Source organism: Columba livia, chromosome 2 (genome assembly GCF_036013475.1).
Source record: "Columba livia isolate bColLiv1 breed racing homer chromosome 2, bColLiv1.pat.W.v2, whole genome shotgun sequence".
Lineage (NCBI taxonomy): Eukaryota > Metazoa > Chordata > Aves > Columbiformes > Columbidae > Columba > Columba livia.
Genome location: NC_088603.1, coordinates 115,044,524 through 115,062,213, shown reverse-complemented (window position 1 = coordinate 115,062,213; position 17,690 = coordinate 115,044,524). Strand labels below are relative to the sequence as shown.

At 38.7% G+C, this 17,690-nt stretch overlaps 1 long non-coding RNA gene across 1 annotated transcript in view; it reads right to left on the bottom strand.

Annotated features, from left to right (window-relative positions):
- Positions 1-2,415: 2,415 nt before the first annotated feature.
- The window catches only part of LOC135578600 (uncharacterized), a 35,152-nt gene continuing 19,877 nt past the window's right edge, over positions 2,416-17,690 (bottom strand). The window contains exons 2-4 of the long non-coding RNA XR_010470533.1: positions 10,997-11,094; positions 9,149-9,399; positions 2,416-8,032 (exon numbers count right to left, since the gene is read on the bottom strand). This is a non-coding gene — a long non-coding RNA (uncharacterized LOC135578600). The remainder of the gene's footprint in view (positions 8,033-9,148; positions 9,400-10,996; positions 11,095-17,690) is intronic.

The window sequence follows — 17,690 nt, the reverse complement described above, 5'->3', positions numbered from 1 at the left end:
CCATCTGAGGCATGGCAGCTCTTTAAAGTGGAGGACCTCCAACTACTGTGACAGCATAACTAATTGTCTTGGTTCCTATCATCCTGATGGGAGACAATCAAACATAATTGAGCTACCCCAGGGAAGAATCTGGCCTATTAAGTCTAGCAAGACCTTATGGTCCATCAAACACAGCCTTATAAACCTAAAAGATAAAAATTTACCTATATTTTATCTTCCCTTTTTAAGTCTTATAATACAGGTAGCTGTCATTTTCCAGCTGCCTATTCAGTTGATTTATACTGCTTATATTGATGACTTTAGCACTTTGTTCCTTTTGTGTGAGGAATTGGTCTGAAACGCTTATTGTCTACAGACTGTTTTAACAACTTCAGTGCCATAGATAAAGTATGTGCAGGGGCTTTGCAGAGAGCCTGGCATTTTATTTGCTTCCAACTGAGTGCCGCAACTTGTGCTGCATTTTCTCAGCAGTTTGAACAGCCTTGACACCTAATACACGGACACAGAGAGATTCAAAAGGGTCCTGAATGGAGAAGTTGGGACTCTGGCAGCTTCTGAACAAGAGCCATGGCAGATTGAGCTCCACTGCAGTGACCATAAGAGCAGTGACAATGTGACAGACATGATTCTAGACTGACAACTTTATAACTGCAAACAGATGTACCTGTTGAAATAGAAGACAAAATAAGTAAGCTGGGAATGTTCTCAGTACTTATCAGGTTCCAAGCAATATTTTTGAAAATCCACTAGTTGCTTTTTTTCTGAAGTGATTATGAATTCTGTGGTCATATTGTTGCATATAGACTGTCTTCTTATTTATATTTTTTGCAAGTGCTTGTGCCATACCAAATTCAGAAAAATTGTCATGTTATAAAATGGAGGATTGCTTGCACACATCCAAATGGAAATTTAGAAGCTCCAGTATAAGGATTACTTGTATGAGTGTGTGTGATGTTCAGAAACGTGCTGAGATAACAACTACTATATAGTGACTATCCAGCCACCACTGTAGAGAATTAGCTGGACTTTGTCATTTTACTCAGTACTGCAATGACAAATTTCTGTGAGAACCTGGACTTGTGCAAAAGATAAAGACTGAGCTATGTGAAGGTAATTTATTGCAGGGGGTGATCTGGAGTCTGACAGATGGTCTCCTTTCTTCCTCACATCTGCTCTGTAAATTCTAATGGTGAATCAATCAGTTAACTGCTAGATATGACTTGAAACTATACCTTGTCCCCATACCAAGGACATTGCAGTAGCATGTTTTCTCATTACTCAGAGAAATCTGCAGAGAAATAGGTACTACATAAAAGTTGCAAGGGGCCCTGAGGTCACTGCCATGGCACAGTGAGGGCCATTAGCTCCTGTGAGAAGGATTCGTCATGGAGGATCTGCCTATAGGGCATCTGGGGGTGCTTCCTCACTGCTCTGCACAGTCTGAGAGCCAGCACCAATGCCCAAAGTGGGATGGTCTCAGGGCCTTGATAACAGGAGTGTTCGCATAATTGTATAATTTATTTTAGGAGCTATTTTTCTCCTGATGACTCAAATTTGGATATTGCAGTAGCACAAAGATATCAGCCACATAAAAAACCCTCCCTCTGCAGTGAGGCATAAAAACACAGAGATTATGTGAGATAATGTGCTAACAATAAAGCTCATATTGGTCAGTTTTCTGCTGGAAGCTGACACATAAGAAAAGCTTCTTACCATGTAAAAACAGTCTTTTTGTTAAGGTTAGTAATGACTTCAAATTGATATCTGGCTATGTAGTTGTACAAATTTATGGCAAGAATGTGTGGTTCCATTATGAGAAATGAATATTGATGTCTGTAGTATATAGAGACAAATTGAGCTTTAATGATTTCCTAATAAAGTAATTTGTTCATAGATCCCAAGGGTACACAAGCAAAAAATTTTTAATGGTAAGGCCAAGGTAATTATTTTTCAGCATCTAATTACACCTATACAACTGATCTGGGCTACATTTTCTGAACTAAATGATGATATACAATGTCCCACCGAGGTTCACATTCATCATTAAAAACCAGTTCCCAGCCTTTGATAAGAGGGCAGAGCAGCTCCTGAGAGGTAATTTAATATAATTAGGAGGATATTATGTTTACTATCTGCACACTGTGCTTGCTTTAGATTAAATCCGACAACTGGAGAAGTAGAGGGACATTTTTCCCAAAATTAGCCTTGTCATCTCAGATCAAACTTTGCCTGTTGTTTATTCTCTTCCCATCTCTAAATTGCAGCTAATGAGATGAAAAAAGCCCATCACAAAAGTCACAATAACAGTATATGCTTGATGTTGTCAGAGCTATAAAGAGACTTGTATAAGATCTATAGAGACACCCAGAGAAGGACCAGGCAAGGACTTTACTTCACTGGGCACTGCATGTAAGACATCAATATATTTAAGCACCGGGTTGGTACTTTTTAGTACACACTGCATGTTTCACAGAAAACTTACAGAGTTTAAATTTTTGTGCTATGTTTTCATTTTACAGGATATTGACTGACAGATTTTTTTCTGTAAATTTGTTCATGCAAATTAATCCTACTTATGTTTTGCAGTAAAAACACTTTTTTAAGACTTGTTGGATGTTTTCGCTGCCTTGGCAGTCTACGCACTCCCGTGGAGCAGGTTTTCTTTTCCATGAAGGAGCTCCTACACCTGCCAAAGTGATGGGGAAGTTGTTGTGCACATGAGGGTAAGAGTAGTTTAACAATACTGAGTTTATCTACTTGTTGCTCTCCAGCCTGGAACACCAGTGTGACAAATTCAGTCACACTCTTCTTTACTGCAATGGACAGAATGTGGGACAGAATGGAACTTTACTTTGGAGTGGAACTTTTCCAGAAAAAATTAACATCAAGAGATGGAAAATTCAAGATAGTTTAATGACACTCATTAAAAGGATTTTCAGTAGACATTTGTGTAGATTTTCACAGCATCTTAAACACATGAAACTTTCTAGAAGCCAAGGCAGCAAGACTCCCACAGGCCAAGAAACTAACACAGAAGATTAAAAGGCTGAGGTGTGGTGGGAAATTATTTAAAGGAAAATAATTCTTATTTCAGTAAACCATCACTTGTTGTGTTCCCTCCTTCCACTCTTGAGGGAACTATTTCCCACAAGGCTCCCTGGTCATTTTCTAGATGCAGACGTCCTCTGTGCAGGAAACAGATCCAGACTCCTGCCATAGATTGGAGTAATGGGACTGGTGCTTCAGGGATGAGGTCCTGCAGGTGAAGATCTGCAAGTCTTCTCTCCCCTGCTGCTCTTCTTCTTCAGAACCCCATCGCAGTTGTTGGCCAGGAGAAGAAAGGGGTGTTTTTCTTTCAGGTATTCCATTCAGCGAGTGGGTAGGATAGTCCAGGCTTGTTTTGGCACATGTGCTCTTTTACCTTCCACCTACTCTGGTGGAAGCTCGATGCAGGTATAGAGCAGATCTTCCTCTTAGCACAATGTACAAGTAGGTCTTCCTCCCAGTGTGTTGCACAAATCTCTGTCTTCTCCTCAGACCCACCAGTTCATCTCTTCATTCCAGACAGTGCAGAATATTCCCAAATAGTTCCTGCTCTGCTGCTTCTTCACAATCAAATTCAGCTCCAGCCTGTCAGTCTTGTTTCCCTCAACTAACTCTGTGAACCTTATCTGAAGAAATGTGTTCAGCATCCGTTAGAAATTTGATTTATAATTTACTTAGATTTTTAAAACACTTCTTTCCATTACTAAGTTGAGTGTAATAAGAAAGGTCTATCAACAACGAGGGACAATTATAAGTTAGATATTAAAAAGATAGGGATCTTTTTCTGTTCTTTATATAACTGGTGCTGCAGTGCTGCATAGGACATTGTCACTCTGTGAAACATTTTATCCCTGTAATGCTATTAAGAACAGTATCAAAATACCTTATTTGCTTTGCCAGTAGCAGTCACATAAATTAAAGGTGCCCAGAAGCAGCTTACATTTATTTCTAGCAGCTTTGAAAAATGATCTAATTTTGATTGCAAGTAATACAACAATCTCCTTTGTGATATAACTCTTTCTTTTTTTCTTTTCTTTATTCTCTAGCCTCAACTTTTGTCAGCTGCAAACAGTAACAATCAGTTTCTATTTACCACCCAGATCGTCTCCAGCAAATCAGAGCACGGAAATCTTTATTTTCCTGTATTTTCAATGAAATTCTGGATCTGTTCACTTAAAGGGAACGTGGAATTGACTTCACTTGATGTTAACATCTCTCTCCATACAAGACAATCTCTTCCTGTTTTTAAAGACAAAATTCCCACTCCATATTTGCAAACTGTGACTAGATATATTACTTCGGTGATGAGTCTGCTATGAGTTTTTCAGTGAGGTGATCATCTTTGCAAGTGACCTGAAAGAAAGAATTCTTTTTTTCTCCTTCATGTTAATTAGACTCTCTGGTCAGGTCTTTTTAATTTTTTTTTTTGCATGCTCTTTTTCCCTGAGTAGCAGGAAGAAGTTTGCACGTGTCTCCAAATTCTCTGGTTAAACAGGTGTAAATCTATGACATATTACTGATATGAAATCTGTATAAATATATGAGGCATCTCAAAATTAAAATAAACAAACAAACCAAGAATCTACAAAGAGTAATATATTTCAGTCATCATTGAAATGTTGAGTCAAGGGCCAGAATATTTCTCTTTGTCAGAGAATCCATACGATTTAGTGCTACAGCAGTTATCAGACTTCTTAGAATTCTGATTTATTTGCTGCATAAAATAAGAATTTTCTATTTTGACTTTGAAAATGCTTTTACTGGATATATTTTTTGAGCAGTACACCACAAACTTGCCATGCAGATGGTATTCAGTCGTTCATCCAGGACACATCCAAACAATTGCTCCTGCCTTGTCCTGCTCACAGTGGAGGGTACCTGTAGTGGCTCTTTTGGTTCATCAGGTGGATTTAGTAGTACACTGGAAGATGACTGTCCTACATGATGGCGCATTCCAAAGAGTCAAAATGAGTCTGTATTTCATGTCAACCACTAGAACTGAGTAGTCTGTGCTGTGGGTAACTTAAATACAAGGCTGTTAGCAAAACACAATCCCGTAGCCAGTTAATTAGTTCAACAAACAGAAGCTCTGGGCCAAATCTCCATCCACCCCCCGTCTTTCCACAACCTCACTCCTCCTCTCTGTTCACAGGAGCAGCATTGGGCCAGTGGCCACCACCTTCCCACCACAGCTGCAGGCTGACAGGACTGACCCCCATTGTGGACAGAAATCTGCTGTTCTTCTCTCAAGCCCTTTTCCCTGGCACTGACAAACCACGGGAGCAAGCATACATTGGTGGTTCCCAGATGCATCTTTAAAGCAGACAAAACAAAAGGCTCAGACACGCTGCTCAGAGAACAACTGATATAAATCGATGCACTTTGATTTATAGTAGCTGGGGATTTGGCTCAGGAAGGCAAGCAGTCTGATGGCATTGTAGAGGTGAAAATGCAGACAGAGTGAGGATCACCATGTTTATTATGTACAGTTCTGGGATGCAAGAACTGCTCTCCTGAGAGGGAAGCATCCTGGTCTGCCAGGTGCAAGTGCTGTCTGGAATTCATCAGCATCTGAGTGCTTACAGCCCCCTACTCCAGTGCTGTAAATCAAAGAGATGCACAGTAATGCTGAAGAACATTGTGTGTGTCAATTCATTAGTCAATGGAGTGGGACAGATCAACATATCAGTCATGAAGATATATGAAGTTTGCCTCTTAATGGTGTTAGCTCGTAGGCAGATTGTGATGGAACCTTTGTGGCCTGATGACTGTTTTTAATATGGATAATCCATACCCCAATAAATCTGTGGCTGGCAAGAGAGCACAGCTGCTTTGTTCATTTTATGGAGGGAAGCACAGCAAGCATTGTAGGCAGCATTAATGTTTAACAATGTTAAGGCAGAATGCAGAGAAGCTATATATTGGATCCAAATTAAAAAAAAAAAAAAAAAAAACTCATGAAAACAGGTAGCGTGGGGTATGATACTTTTCAGGGCAGGATGGACACCCAGCAGATCCTACTATTTTTGCAGTCACGTAGGTGTCCATAGGAATTGGATGTTCCATGGACTGTGTACAGCATTAGTCAGTCTAGAATTTGTCCCCATTCAAGGTGCATCAGCTCCAAGTGCAGGCAAGAACTGACTTGCATCAAAAATGTCATACTGACACATTGATGAACACAAGAACAAAACAACAAACAAAGAAAATAATAAGGATTTGAAACAGTGTTCATTCTTGAAATATATGCTAGAGAAAAAAATCCTCATCAAAAGGAAAAGAGCTTGCAGCAAATCTACTTATTTATAAAGAACTAATCTTCAAAACTGTAAGGACCTGACAAGGGCCACATCCTCAGCTCAAGTGAATGGACTCTTCCAAAGTAAATGAAGCAACATGAATGTGTATCAAAGAAAGACCTATCCCTACATAGTTCTCCGGTTTCTTTCTGCTATGGTTTGCCATTGTTACAATGTGGGAAGTTCTGATTTACCTCTGTTTCATTCTGCTCCCACATGAAAAAAAATGGGAAGCTTGTTCCAGTTTGTAGAAGGCATTAGTTTTCAGACATGCCTCTCTGATAGAGCAGCGGTAGCAGGTGGTAGCAGTGTTTCCACCCATACAAACTCTCTTCAGTGACTGCAGAGCCACACCAGCTACAGCACAGCTAGGACAACAGTGGCAGGTATAGAAGTAACACTGGATGCAGCAATGAATTGCAAGTGTTCTTTTAATCACTGTATCATAAACTGTGAACCCTGGTTCTGCTTTGCAAACAAACACCGGTGAGGTAGCTGGAGTAGCTGGACCTCAGAATGAATGGTCTATTGAGATCAACTGAGAAGACCATATACCTCTGAAAAGACCTTGTGAATTGCTTGTAGCCTTGACATTTGTTTCATATTTATTAAAAAAAAAAAAAAAAAATCAAATCCTTATAGATGTGAGCTTTTTTTCAAAAAATAGAGATTAAAGCAATCAGACCACCAGAAAGACTAATTCAGTGCACTACTGAGCACTGGCTTAATCCTGCCCCAGGACACACATCGATTCTGAAAGATTTTTCTTGGTCGAACTGCAGAAAATGTTGAAATATCTCTGTGAATGTGAAGTAAGCAGTCACTGAACTTCATACCATATGAAAACTCCAGATAAAGGTATAGGGACTTAGCTGACAGCACTGAAACAAGCTTATCAGCTTCTGAAGGTGTTAGCAGTGATTTTAAATGCTGCCATCTGAGTGACATAGAACATAGAGCTGTACTTTAAAATCTGGATAAGAAATTCAGTAAGCAAACATGCTTATAGAACAGGACTTTTAAAATTTGTCTTGTGTGTCCTGTATGACATTCAAATACTATAATTTTTCCTGTACATTTTTTTATATATATCCATGACAAAGAAAAGTGAATCCCAAAACTTCTCAAATGTTTAACAGTATGCATAGAAAAATTAATCCCCTCTGGAAAAAATACCTGCTCTTTATCAATATTTTGCCTGGTAGTTGCCATTTATGATTCTTACCCTTTATTTCCTGATATAAACTGCAAGACAGATAACATTCATCCAGCATTTGACACATTTCATTTTACAAGTATTTACCTTTATTCAGGTGACTTAAGTCCTTTAAATCACATATATATCAGTGTGAGGAATTAAGCTTACAGATAACTGTATGTCTTCTTTATGTCCAAGCAGTCTTGTTGATCATCCATTCGGAGGAAAGCACTGTCAGAGAGAAGAGTGGCCACTGCTGATTTTATGTCTGGTCTTCAGGATGGGTGGATTAGAAGAAAACTGACCCATGGCTGTACGACTTCATTCGGCTTACATTGATGTGGTGTTGAAGAGGAAGGTTTCATCCTGGCAAAAGACTAAGGTATATACAAAGAAGCCTCTCTTAGCTACCATTTTGAGAAGAAAAAGGCAGAAAGCTTAGACAAAATCAATCCTTCTTCTTTCTCTGCAACAGAGAAGATATTTGCATCTGGGAAGAAACAAAGACACTCATTTACATAGATGTATTTATTATTTTCTAGGTCTTTATGTTACTAGTGTTGTTTGAAGCAGAAAAAAATGTTTTAAATACTTCTCTGCAAAATCCCTGCTGTCTTATACCATAAGTACATAGTTATTCTCTGTCAGAATGAAAGACAACCCAGCCCAGCATCCTGCTTTGACAGATGACAATACTGGATACTCAGGAAAAAGTTTCAGAGCATACAGTGATGCTTATTATGACAATGTCCAACGATCTGAAACTCAGAGACTGCATCAACCACGGTTTTCTGCTTGTTTTTGAAGACCATGGAGCCCTCACTCTTCTATTCAAAGAGAGCCAAAATCACATTAATTTGGTGTCTGCACCAACTGTTCAAATGTAGAGCATGCTTGGGAGGTGGGAGTTTGACCAGGGCTGTGATAAATGGTGACAGCACTTTGGAAGACTTCCAAGGGAAATATAAGTACAGGATTAATATATACTTATTTAAGATGTACTCCCAGGTTTTGGGCAAAACTCTTTTTGCTGCAGGTGCATGGTTGGTGATCAGAAAGTTAATGCAGCAAAGCACCTCATATTATCTTTGGCTCTCTTATTCTAACTGGCTGTCATTCAGAGAATAGGAAGCTCAACACTGCGTGGAGAATTGTCCTCTCCATTTGTCAGTGATTAATTTCACACATTCAGCCATCAGGGACTCTGTAGGAGATTCTAGTTATTTTTCTTTCCTGTCTCAAAGCTGAATTCACTGTCTGTACTTTTTATTCATTTCTAAATGAATTTTCATAGTTTGGGGAAAAAAGCTTCATTATTTTTCTACTGTTTTAATAATGCTTTGGAATTAAAACAATATTTGCATTTGTTGCATTTGAACCAGTTTATAGACATAATTTTTCAAATGTATTATTAATCATATTAAAACAAATAATCCTTGAGCAAGGTAATGAGTCTTTTTTTTTTTTTTTTCCTAAATGAAAAATAATAAATGGGGTTTTTTTTGCTTCCCTCCCCAGTGCTCCAAATCCGTGTTCTCTGTTATTTGACTGGCCAAGGGAAGACAGGTTTAAGGCTCAAATTGATGATGTCCTTCCTCTTACTCACTGTATAAGATGCCCGGAACACTTCTTCTGACAAATCTCAGATGTCCCAGGCACCAAGGGGAACAACGGTTGACCTTAGTACAACTTCAGTCATCAGGACATCCCACTTTTGAGAAACCATGAGGCCTTCCAGCCACTGTGTGCTGCAGGTAAACAAATCTTTCTGCTACTTCCAGCCCCTCCTGAAATTGTATTTGTCAAGCAGAGGTTTAGTTTAACTTGTTTTCTGAGAGACTGTGGCTCCAGTGGGATCTGTAACACATCAAGGTAAAGGGGAACAAGGGAACATGGAAATGTGACAAAGGTTGCTGAGATCCAAATGAAAGGGACAATGTTAGTGGTGAGAAAGTAGCTGGAGAGGCAGAGCAAGAGGTAAGTCACATGCTAATTGTGAGCTGAGCAGGAGGAGGGAAGAGTAGGAATTTTGATGGGGAAACTGGTGGGAGAAACAGCATCTAAATAGTGTATGAGGAAGAAGAAGTGGAGGTGACGAAACATGAGGGACTCAGTATTTCGAAAGTAGATTTATTGCTAGTGCATCAGGGACTTGGATGAACAATGTGGAGTGTGAGTAGGAGTGGACAAAGGGCAGAAAGGAGCAGAGAAGGGTGTGAAAAGGAAAGTCTGTCTTTGAAGGAACAAGGAAGAAAAGCAAGGAAATGTAACATCCAGGAACGGGTGGTAGAAGATGCAGAAATGCAGAGACTTTGACATTTTATGCAGAGCCGAAGTTTAATTGGAAGGGGGATGGTGCTCAAAGCTTTGGCAACATAAAAGCCAAATGCCCATGAATGTATTGGTGCCCTAACAGAAAAAGCTCAAGACAACGTCTGCCACAGACAACGTAATTGATATCTTAAATGCCTATTTATAAAGTGTGGAAAAAGCAGTGGTTTATCTTGGGAAACTTCCATCTGAGTATCTTGTACTTCTAGTCTTATTCTGCCAATAATAAAATGTCCTTGGAATTTTTAAATGTTCTAGATGACAGTTTCTTAAATCAAAAAGTGCTGTGTCCAGCTCAGGGGACTTCCATGTTAAACTTCATCTTGAAATATAAAAAGGAAGTCATTGGTAGACCAAGTTTGGTGTTAAAAATAAGAGCAAAGTGATCTCTAACTTTTTAAAATTTGTTGCAAAAAACACAACAAAGCTCATGCTGGTAATAAACAATTTTGAACTTTAGACTTTCAAAAAAAGATGAAAATGAAATTAAAAGTTACAAAATGTTCAGAGAAAAACATTATTATTAACTCAGAACATTCAAGTACATTCTAATACACATAGAAAAAACACAGTCCTGTAAGTAAGGAAGGAGAGAATGCTGTTTAGAAGGAAGAAAATAAAATAAAGCAATGCAACACTGTCAAAATTGTCTTTTCTATTTACGTAGAATTCTGGACACACCAGAAATGGGGTAATATAGAAAACTGGTAAGGAAAGTTAAATGAAAAAATCACAGCAACAGAATGAAGAAGAAGAAATTCCTCTACATGATTGTTCGTGAGCTTTGTGATAAAGGCATGATCTCATTACCAGAAGCATTTGTTAAAATTTGAACAGTGTAAAAAAAACTAAAAATAATTACATTTCTCTGCATTTGGGGATATATCCTGTTAATGTAATCACATATGACCAGGAAAACCTTTCCATTCCAACAGGAACTAAGATTCAACAGCAGATCGAAATAATTAATCAACAGGATTAAGTATCTTGTACCTGACAGTGTAAAAAGAGATGGTCAGGAAATCCTCTGAGCCTCTAGAGTTGAATTGTCAATATTTTTCCATGTGGAAAGCTCTGGAAATTTTGGTGGAAGCTTTAGGAAATACTATATTAAATAATTTACCATTTAATTTTGCACTTTGTAACTTCTCTTCAAGCAGTTAACTGCGTGATACAGTATTGTTCAGGTTTTCATCTGTTCCGTACTTCCAGTAAGAAGCTCTGAAAAGAAATTGAGGGAAAGAATTATCAGGAACCAACTGAAGATGTCTGCGAATGTGATAGTAGCCCTATGCTAATGAATGCTGGAGCAAAAGACTTGATTTTACCCATGAGGCTGGTAAACTGGCTATCTGAAGAGCAGTTTTGATGACCTAACAGTCTGTAGAGGCCACCCAGGATAGGTGACAACCTGAAAGGAGTTCTCCACTGGTTCCAGCGGCCATTTCCATTGATCACAGAGTTTGGAAATTTTGTATGAGCCAGAAAACAAACCATACATGGGTCAAGGGAGAGACTGGATTTGTAAAAACATATTCACCAATTCTTTTGAAAGTATTCATGTAAAAAGGAAATTAAGTGAGGGAATAATGTCAGTATCTTTCCAGGAAAAATTACTTATTTAAGTATTAGAATCCCAGTGGAGAGCCATAAGTTGTTTCTGTCCACAGAAACAGGACTCTCAGCATGTTTATGTAATACTGGAAGGTTTTGGGGTCCTGGTACTTAAATTTCAGTACCAGTGACATGGATAGAGTGTGAGTGGGGAAAGATCTGGCTTTTGGTACCTTGCAACCTATGTTAGAAAATGGTGTCTGTGACCAGTCAGTCGTGGTTTCCACAAGCAAAGAAAGATTTTGAAAAAAATGGGAGAAGGTTCTGAGGATTATTAAAGGTCTGGAAAGCATGACAGTCAGTTTAGTGTTCTCAGCCGATTTATTTTAATGAAAGACCAATGTGAGATTTGTTCTGCTTGGAGGACAGAAGGTTATTTGCTCTCCAGCAAAAAGCATGACAAGGTCCAGTGGATGAAAACTGGAAGTAAAGCTCTGGAAAATTTGGTGGAAGCTTTAGGAAATACTATATTAAATAATTTACCTATTTAATTTTGCACTTCGTAGCTTCTCTTCAAGCAGTTAACTGGAAGTAAAAACACTCCCAAAGTTACAGTGAATCAATTTATCAATATTTAGTTGTGGATCATCAATAGAAAGATTTAAAACTAAACCTGGATCTACTTCTAATGGATCTGTTCTGAAATACAAGCATATTTCATGGTCTTTTCACGTACCAGAGGTTACAGTAGGTACACATTGTGGCCCCTTTTGTCTTGCAACTGGTGAAAGCAAGTTCTTAGAAACTGGAATGCTGTGACTGAAGAAGCAGAACAGGAAGACATCACCCCTCCTTTCCAGTGGATGGATTTTATTTACCCAAAAAGATTATTTGAAAGAATGGAAAAGCACGTGTTTTGCAGGTTAAGAAAGAAGAAACATGATTTGAAGAAGGCAGAAAAGGGTGTGAGGTTAAGGACAGAGAGAAGCAACACTAAGCTTTTGGGCTCATATGGTAAACAGAAGTGTGAAGTGTTTGACTGGGTATAGAAAATGAAATCTTGATAAAGCCAATGTTTGTTATTAAATTCTAAAAAGCAAGTAGGACAGAAGACATTATGGCAGCTCTGGACAGGACACCAAGCAAAGGGCTGTAGACTGAAAGTTAAGGGAAAGAGATTTGGCAGTTTCCACATTCACAGGCCAGGAGTGGTATTTAAATGGGTATGAGCAGATCTGACTGACCACCTGAAAGTAACAGGAGAAGGAGGCAGTGCCCTGTGAGCTCAGAGCTGAGCACTTGCCTGGAGCACTGGGAACAAGAAGAGAGGGATTCCCCAGAGAAGAGAGACTTTGGACACGAAGGCGATGTGACTCTTTCTGCAGCAGATTAGAGGTTCTAAAAAAGATGTCAGAGATAATGGCAAGAAGAAAGACAGATCTACAGTTTGAAAAGGTTGCTATTTTTAGGGCAAGTAATGCAAAACCTTGTCTGAGGCTGATGGGAAATGGCTAGATCGAAGAGAGGAGTTGAGAAGAAGTGAAAGTGAGGAAATGTGACAAGGAACGGGGGAAATCAGATCTCTCTGAGGGAATGAGAGTTGTGGATGTGTTTCTCCTAGGTGGTGATTAATGAGGACTTTGGGTTTGAGTTTGAAACTATTACAAGTGACTAAGAAACAGCAGAGGTAAGAGTTTGAAAGGGAGGATGATTTGTGTCTCAGGCAGGCGAGCTGATAGCACATTTTTACAAATGATACCTGCTTGAGCAAGAAGGTTCCAGGGGGGTTACATTTCAGCCCAAACCATTTTTTAAAAATACATAATTTATTCCTATAAAGGGGACACACTGATCTAATTTAATTAGGCTAATTAGAGGTCTGTGTCAAATACAGGAGTGAAGTATGTGGAGGTGAGTAGAAGGCGTAAGTGTGGAAAGATACTGAAAAAAGTCCTCATAGGGTGCATCAGTTTTCACTCAGAATAAAGTGACAGGAATCCAGGCAGTACAGAATCAGAAAATGCTACAGAAGTCTTGCATGGCTGGATGCTAAGGTGCTCGGTATTGAAGCCTGAGGTAGACTGAACCATGGAAGAATAATGGTTTTGCTCCAATTTAAGACTGCAGGTGTACATGGGAGCAGATGGATTTTCAGATAGGGGCATTTCTTTGTATTATTCAAAGTCTTTTGGAATTTTTTTTCAATGTTTTTTGGAGTTGAGGACAGCGGAGCAAGGAAAGGGAAATGATGGTACAGAAATTGGAAGGGGAAGCCAAAAAAGGATTCAGGGGCACTGGCCATGTGACAGGGATGATGGAGTTGTAAACCAAGGTGAAATTAAATGAAGTGTAAGAATGCAGATTGAGAGACTGAAAGCCATGAGGAGATGGTAAAACAGAAATTACTGGATTATCTGTGGAGTATGACGGACGAGACCAATGCTAGGGAAACAGAAGACCAAAGGAGATCTGGCAGGAAGGCAACAAAGCAGGATTTCTTATTCTCAGTGGCTCCAAACAGGGGATATGTCCTTTGGAGAAGGGAGAGGGAGACAGTGGAACAAGCTGAGTGTCTCAAGTACATGACAGAAGTGATTTAAGTTAAGTTCCTATCACAACTGAAAATAACAATTGAACTAGATCCAAGAAACTGACCTCTGCAAAGGTATTTACTGCATCCTGATGAAGACTGATATTGTAGCCATAAATATAGCAAGTAGCTGGAAATTCACAGTTGAGAAATACCAAGAGCCCTTGAGGTTTTTCCTCCCCTCACAGTGTGTAACATATTTCAATGAAATGTGAGACAAAAAGATGATAGCCCAGAAAAGATTTATCTTCTTACTAAGGCTCTGGATTCACTTCAGCCAATGTTTTTGTGATCTAGTGCTGTTTTATCAAATAGCTTCAAATAGCAAGGAGCTTTACCAAGGAGATTCAAATAGAAAATAATGCAATCGATATATTTTACTTTAAAATGCAATTAAATAGTTAACTTGCTTATAACAAATGATATTTTGTATCTGTCCTGGAGAATAAAGGGAAAGGAAAATCTGTATCATTTGCATGACATAATTTCCAAACTAAAAGAGTGGAAGCTGGTACCTGATGTGAACACTTCGCTGTTGTGAGAAATGCAAGATTTTGTCACATTTAACAAGCAGGGAAGCTCAGTTAACACTAAGTCCTGAGAGGGACCGAAAAAAGGGAGATGGGTTTGGAGCACAAGACATTTTGCACACGGAAAATACTGTTTGTGCCTAGGACATTGTAACTGGAATACAAGATAACTGTGAAATGCCACCAGTCGCTCCCTTTCATTTCGTGGAAGACTTGAATAAGCAGCCACAGAAATGTGTCCTGGATCCTATTGCACCACAACCCTTTTTTACACACTTCCCAAGAGTATTTAGGCACTTGGACTTTCTTCAAGAAAAAGGTCATCTGAAACATATTTTTAACATTAAAAAAAAAAAAAAAAAACTTAACAGAAATGTATTTTGAGTTATATTATTTTCCTGAAAGGTGTTAATAGCCATAGTCAAGTGGGACTTTGATCTGCAGCTGGTCAACAGATTTGAAGCAGATGGATGTGCTAATCACACAGGCTGACACACCACACAGATGAGTCTGCTAAGAACCTGGGCTGTAAGGACTATGAAATAAGTTTTGTAGTTTAGTAACTGGAAATAATAGAAGCCTTTGTCTACTAGCTTGCATGATGAAGAAACTAAATCATCTCAGCTGCTATAAATGTGAAGGCTAAAAGATTTACTTTGCAGGTGATGGGAAGGACATAAAAAGCTGCAATACCTTCCAGAGAACCAACATGAAAAATTTTGATTAAGGAATTTTATTAAAGGAGTAGCATTATCCTTGGCCCACAGAAAGAAAGGGAGAGAGATTAAATGCTGGTTTTGTTAAAATCAGTTGTATAGTTCCTAGTGATTTCAGTGGAACCAAGATTTAATGGATAATGTTGAAGTATATCAAGTCAAATAAAATAATGGTTAATTGTTTTTCATAATTTGTCTTTGCACTTCAGCTGAAACTTCAAAGTTGAAATATTCAGGACAAAAATAATTATGTGCTTACTAGAGTTAATATAAAAACAATGCTAACAGTATTCTTCTGATTTTGCAACTTCTAAAACTGAACATTTGAAAGCTCTTGAATCAAATTTAAGGCAATATGAGGACACGGAATTAGGAAAGATATTCATACTTTGAAACTTTTTTGCCATTGGGAATTTAATGGAAATTTTCTCTCCGCCAATTTAGGCTAATATCTCTTTCTTGTGTAAGAAGGACATCAGTGTTGCTGAGTGTGTGTGGCACAGTGCCATGAGGACCAGATAAGCTCTTCAAGACAAGTAAACAAATGGTTTTCTGATGTATGTACACATGAGCATTAGCATCCTTGGAAGCTGAATTAGATTTTCAAATGTATGACTTTGGTAGCTATATCAGTGTTTGTCAGTCTGAAAAAGCTACTAGTGAGAATCTCTACACTAGGAAGGAGAAACAAAGAGATTGGCAAAACTTTGAATAACAGTGTATTCCCTTTGATCAGAAAGACGAGCTGCTTCTGGGGAAAAAAAAATAAAATAAAATAAATAAAAAATAAAAAAAACAACCCACAAACCTTAGTTTGCTTTCTGTATGAAACATATTTTTGAATATACAAAATTGATTTAATTTGTAGAAAATAAATTGTCTATACCAATCCACTATATGAATGTGTTAAATGTATTAAATATGCAATTTTATTTGGTTGATTGCTATGTAAATCAACTCTGCTTTTTATATGGAATCTTTATTCACAATGAAAGGATAAAAGAAGAGTGAACTATTAAAAAATAGGGCTTCATTACAGATTTCATCCTTCAATGGCTTTATCTGGAATGGCATCATTTGTTTTTTACTCATTTTCATTTCATGCCTAGCCAGTATAAGACAGCTTGGGCTCTGCCTTTATGCTTTTACTGACAGTCCCAAGTCTGCAACAGAGACAGACTGCTGGTCCCTGGGTAACGAGTATTTACGTTGGGGCCACAGGTGGTGGGTCTCTAGAGCATAACACAAAACCCAGCTCTGTACTCAGAATTTGAAGTGCAGAGCAGGTGGAGACAGAGTAAACAGGAGACGTGGATGTATTTTTATTTCTGGAAGGAAGTAATTCTTGAGTTTTTAATTATTGCCGTCCAGAATAATTGTCTCTGATCCTTACTGAGATTCTAGTTGTGCTGCTTAAGGTAAAGGAGTTGGTGATGCTTTAAGAGATTATATTCAAATTATTTCTTTCCTGCCCTGCTTCAGATCTCCAAAATTATCTTGAATGATCAGGAAACTTCCACCGGATGACTGTGTGAGGATGAAGAGGAGCCTCAAGGCTTTATGTCTGCATAGAAGTTTCTTGTGGAGATGGACTTGGGACATGTCTTGAATCAAAGCCGGGTGTGGTCAGCTCTGTACAGGCCTAAAGAGCACCTTAGTGCTGATCTTAGCATTTAAAATTGCTTTTCAGACTTTCCAAGGTCATTAAATTAGTTAATCATTAGCACAATATATGTTACCTAACTCACATACAGTAAGTCAGACCTCTGAGCTCAGACATTTGCCCACCTTTTTGTACACTTTGAAAAACTGGGGGCAACTCTCCATCTGTCTGGTCACAAAAGAAAACAGCAGGCAGAGAATGTCTTTGCCAGTTCTTAGCTCGGTTGTCATCTGTGCCAGGCCACTTTCAGCTCTCCTTGACATTTGGACAGAGGGACGGCTGCTGTGCTCCCTGTAGCCAGTCTGTACTTCACCCTGCACATTTTCCTGTGCCTAAGAAAAGGATGCCTCAATTATTTCCAAAAACTATCACAAAAGCTGAAAGGTACCTTCCAGTGTGCCATCAGTCACTGTGTTTCCCTCGCCCATGCCAAGACTCCTCGCTGCTGTTACCTGACACAGACTTGCTGAAGACCAGGTAAAAAACTGTGCAGAAGTTGAACTTGCATCATGACACAGGAGTGTGTTGTATAAACTTTGGAACAAAGAACTTGTTAAAATATGCCCAAAGGATGGAAAAATAACCAAGATCATTTATTCAGACATTATTTCCCGATCAAGGTAATTTCTGTTGTAAACCTCTGGCAATATTTGAATTTGATTACACTAGAGCAAAATGTCATTCGTGTTTATGGCTCTTCCAAAGCAAAATTCTGCTTTGTGCTGTCCACAGCATGGATAAACGGGTATCACCTGATGACTGTG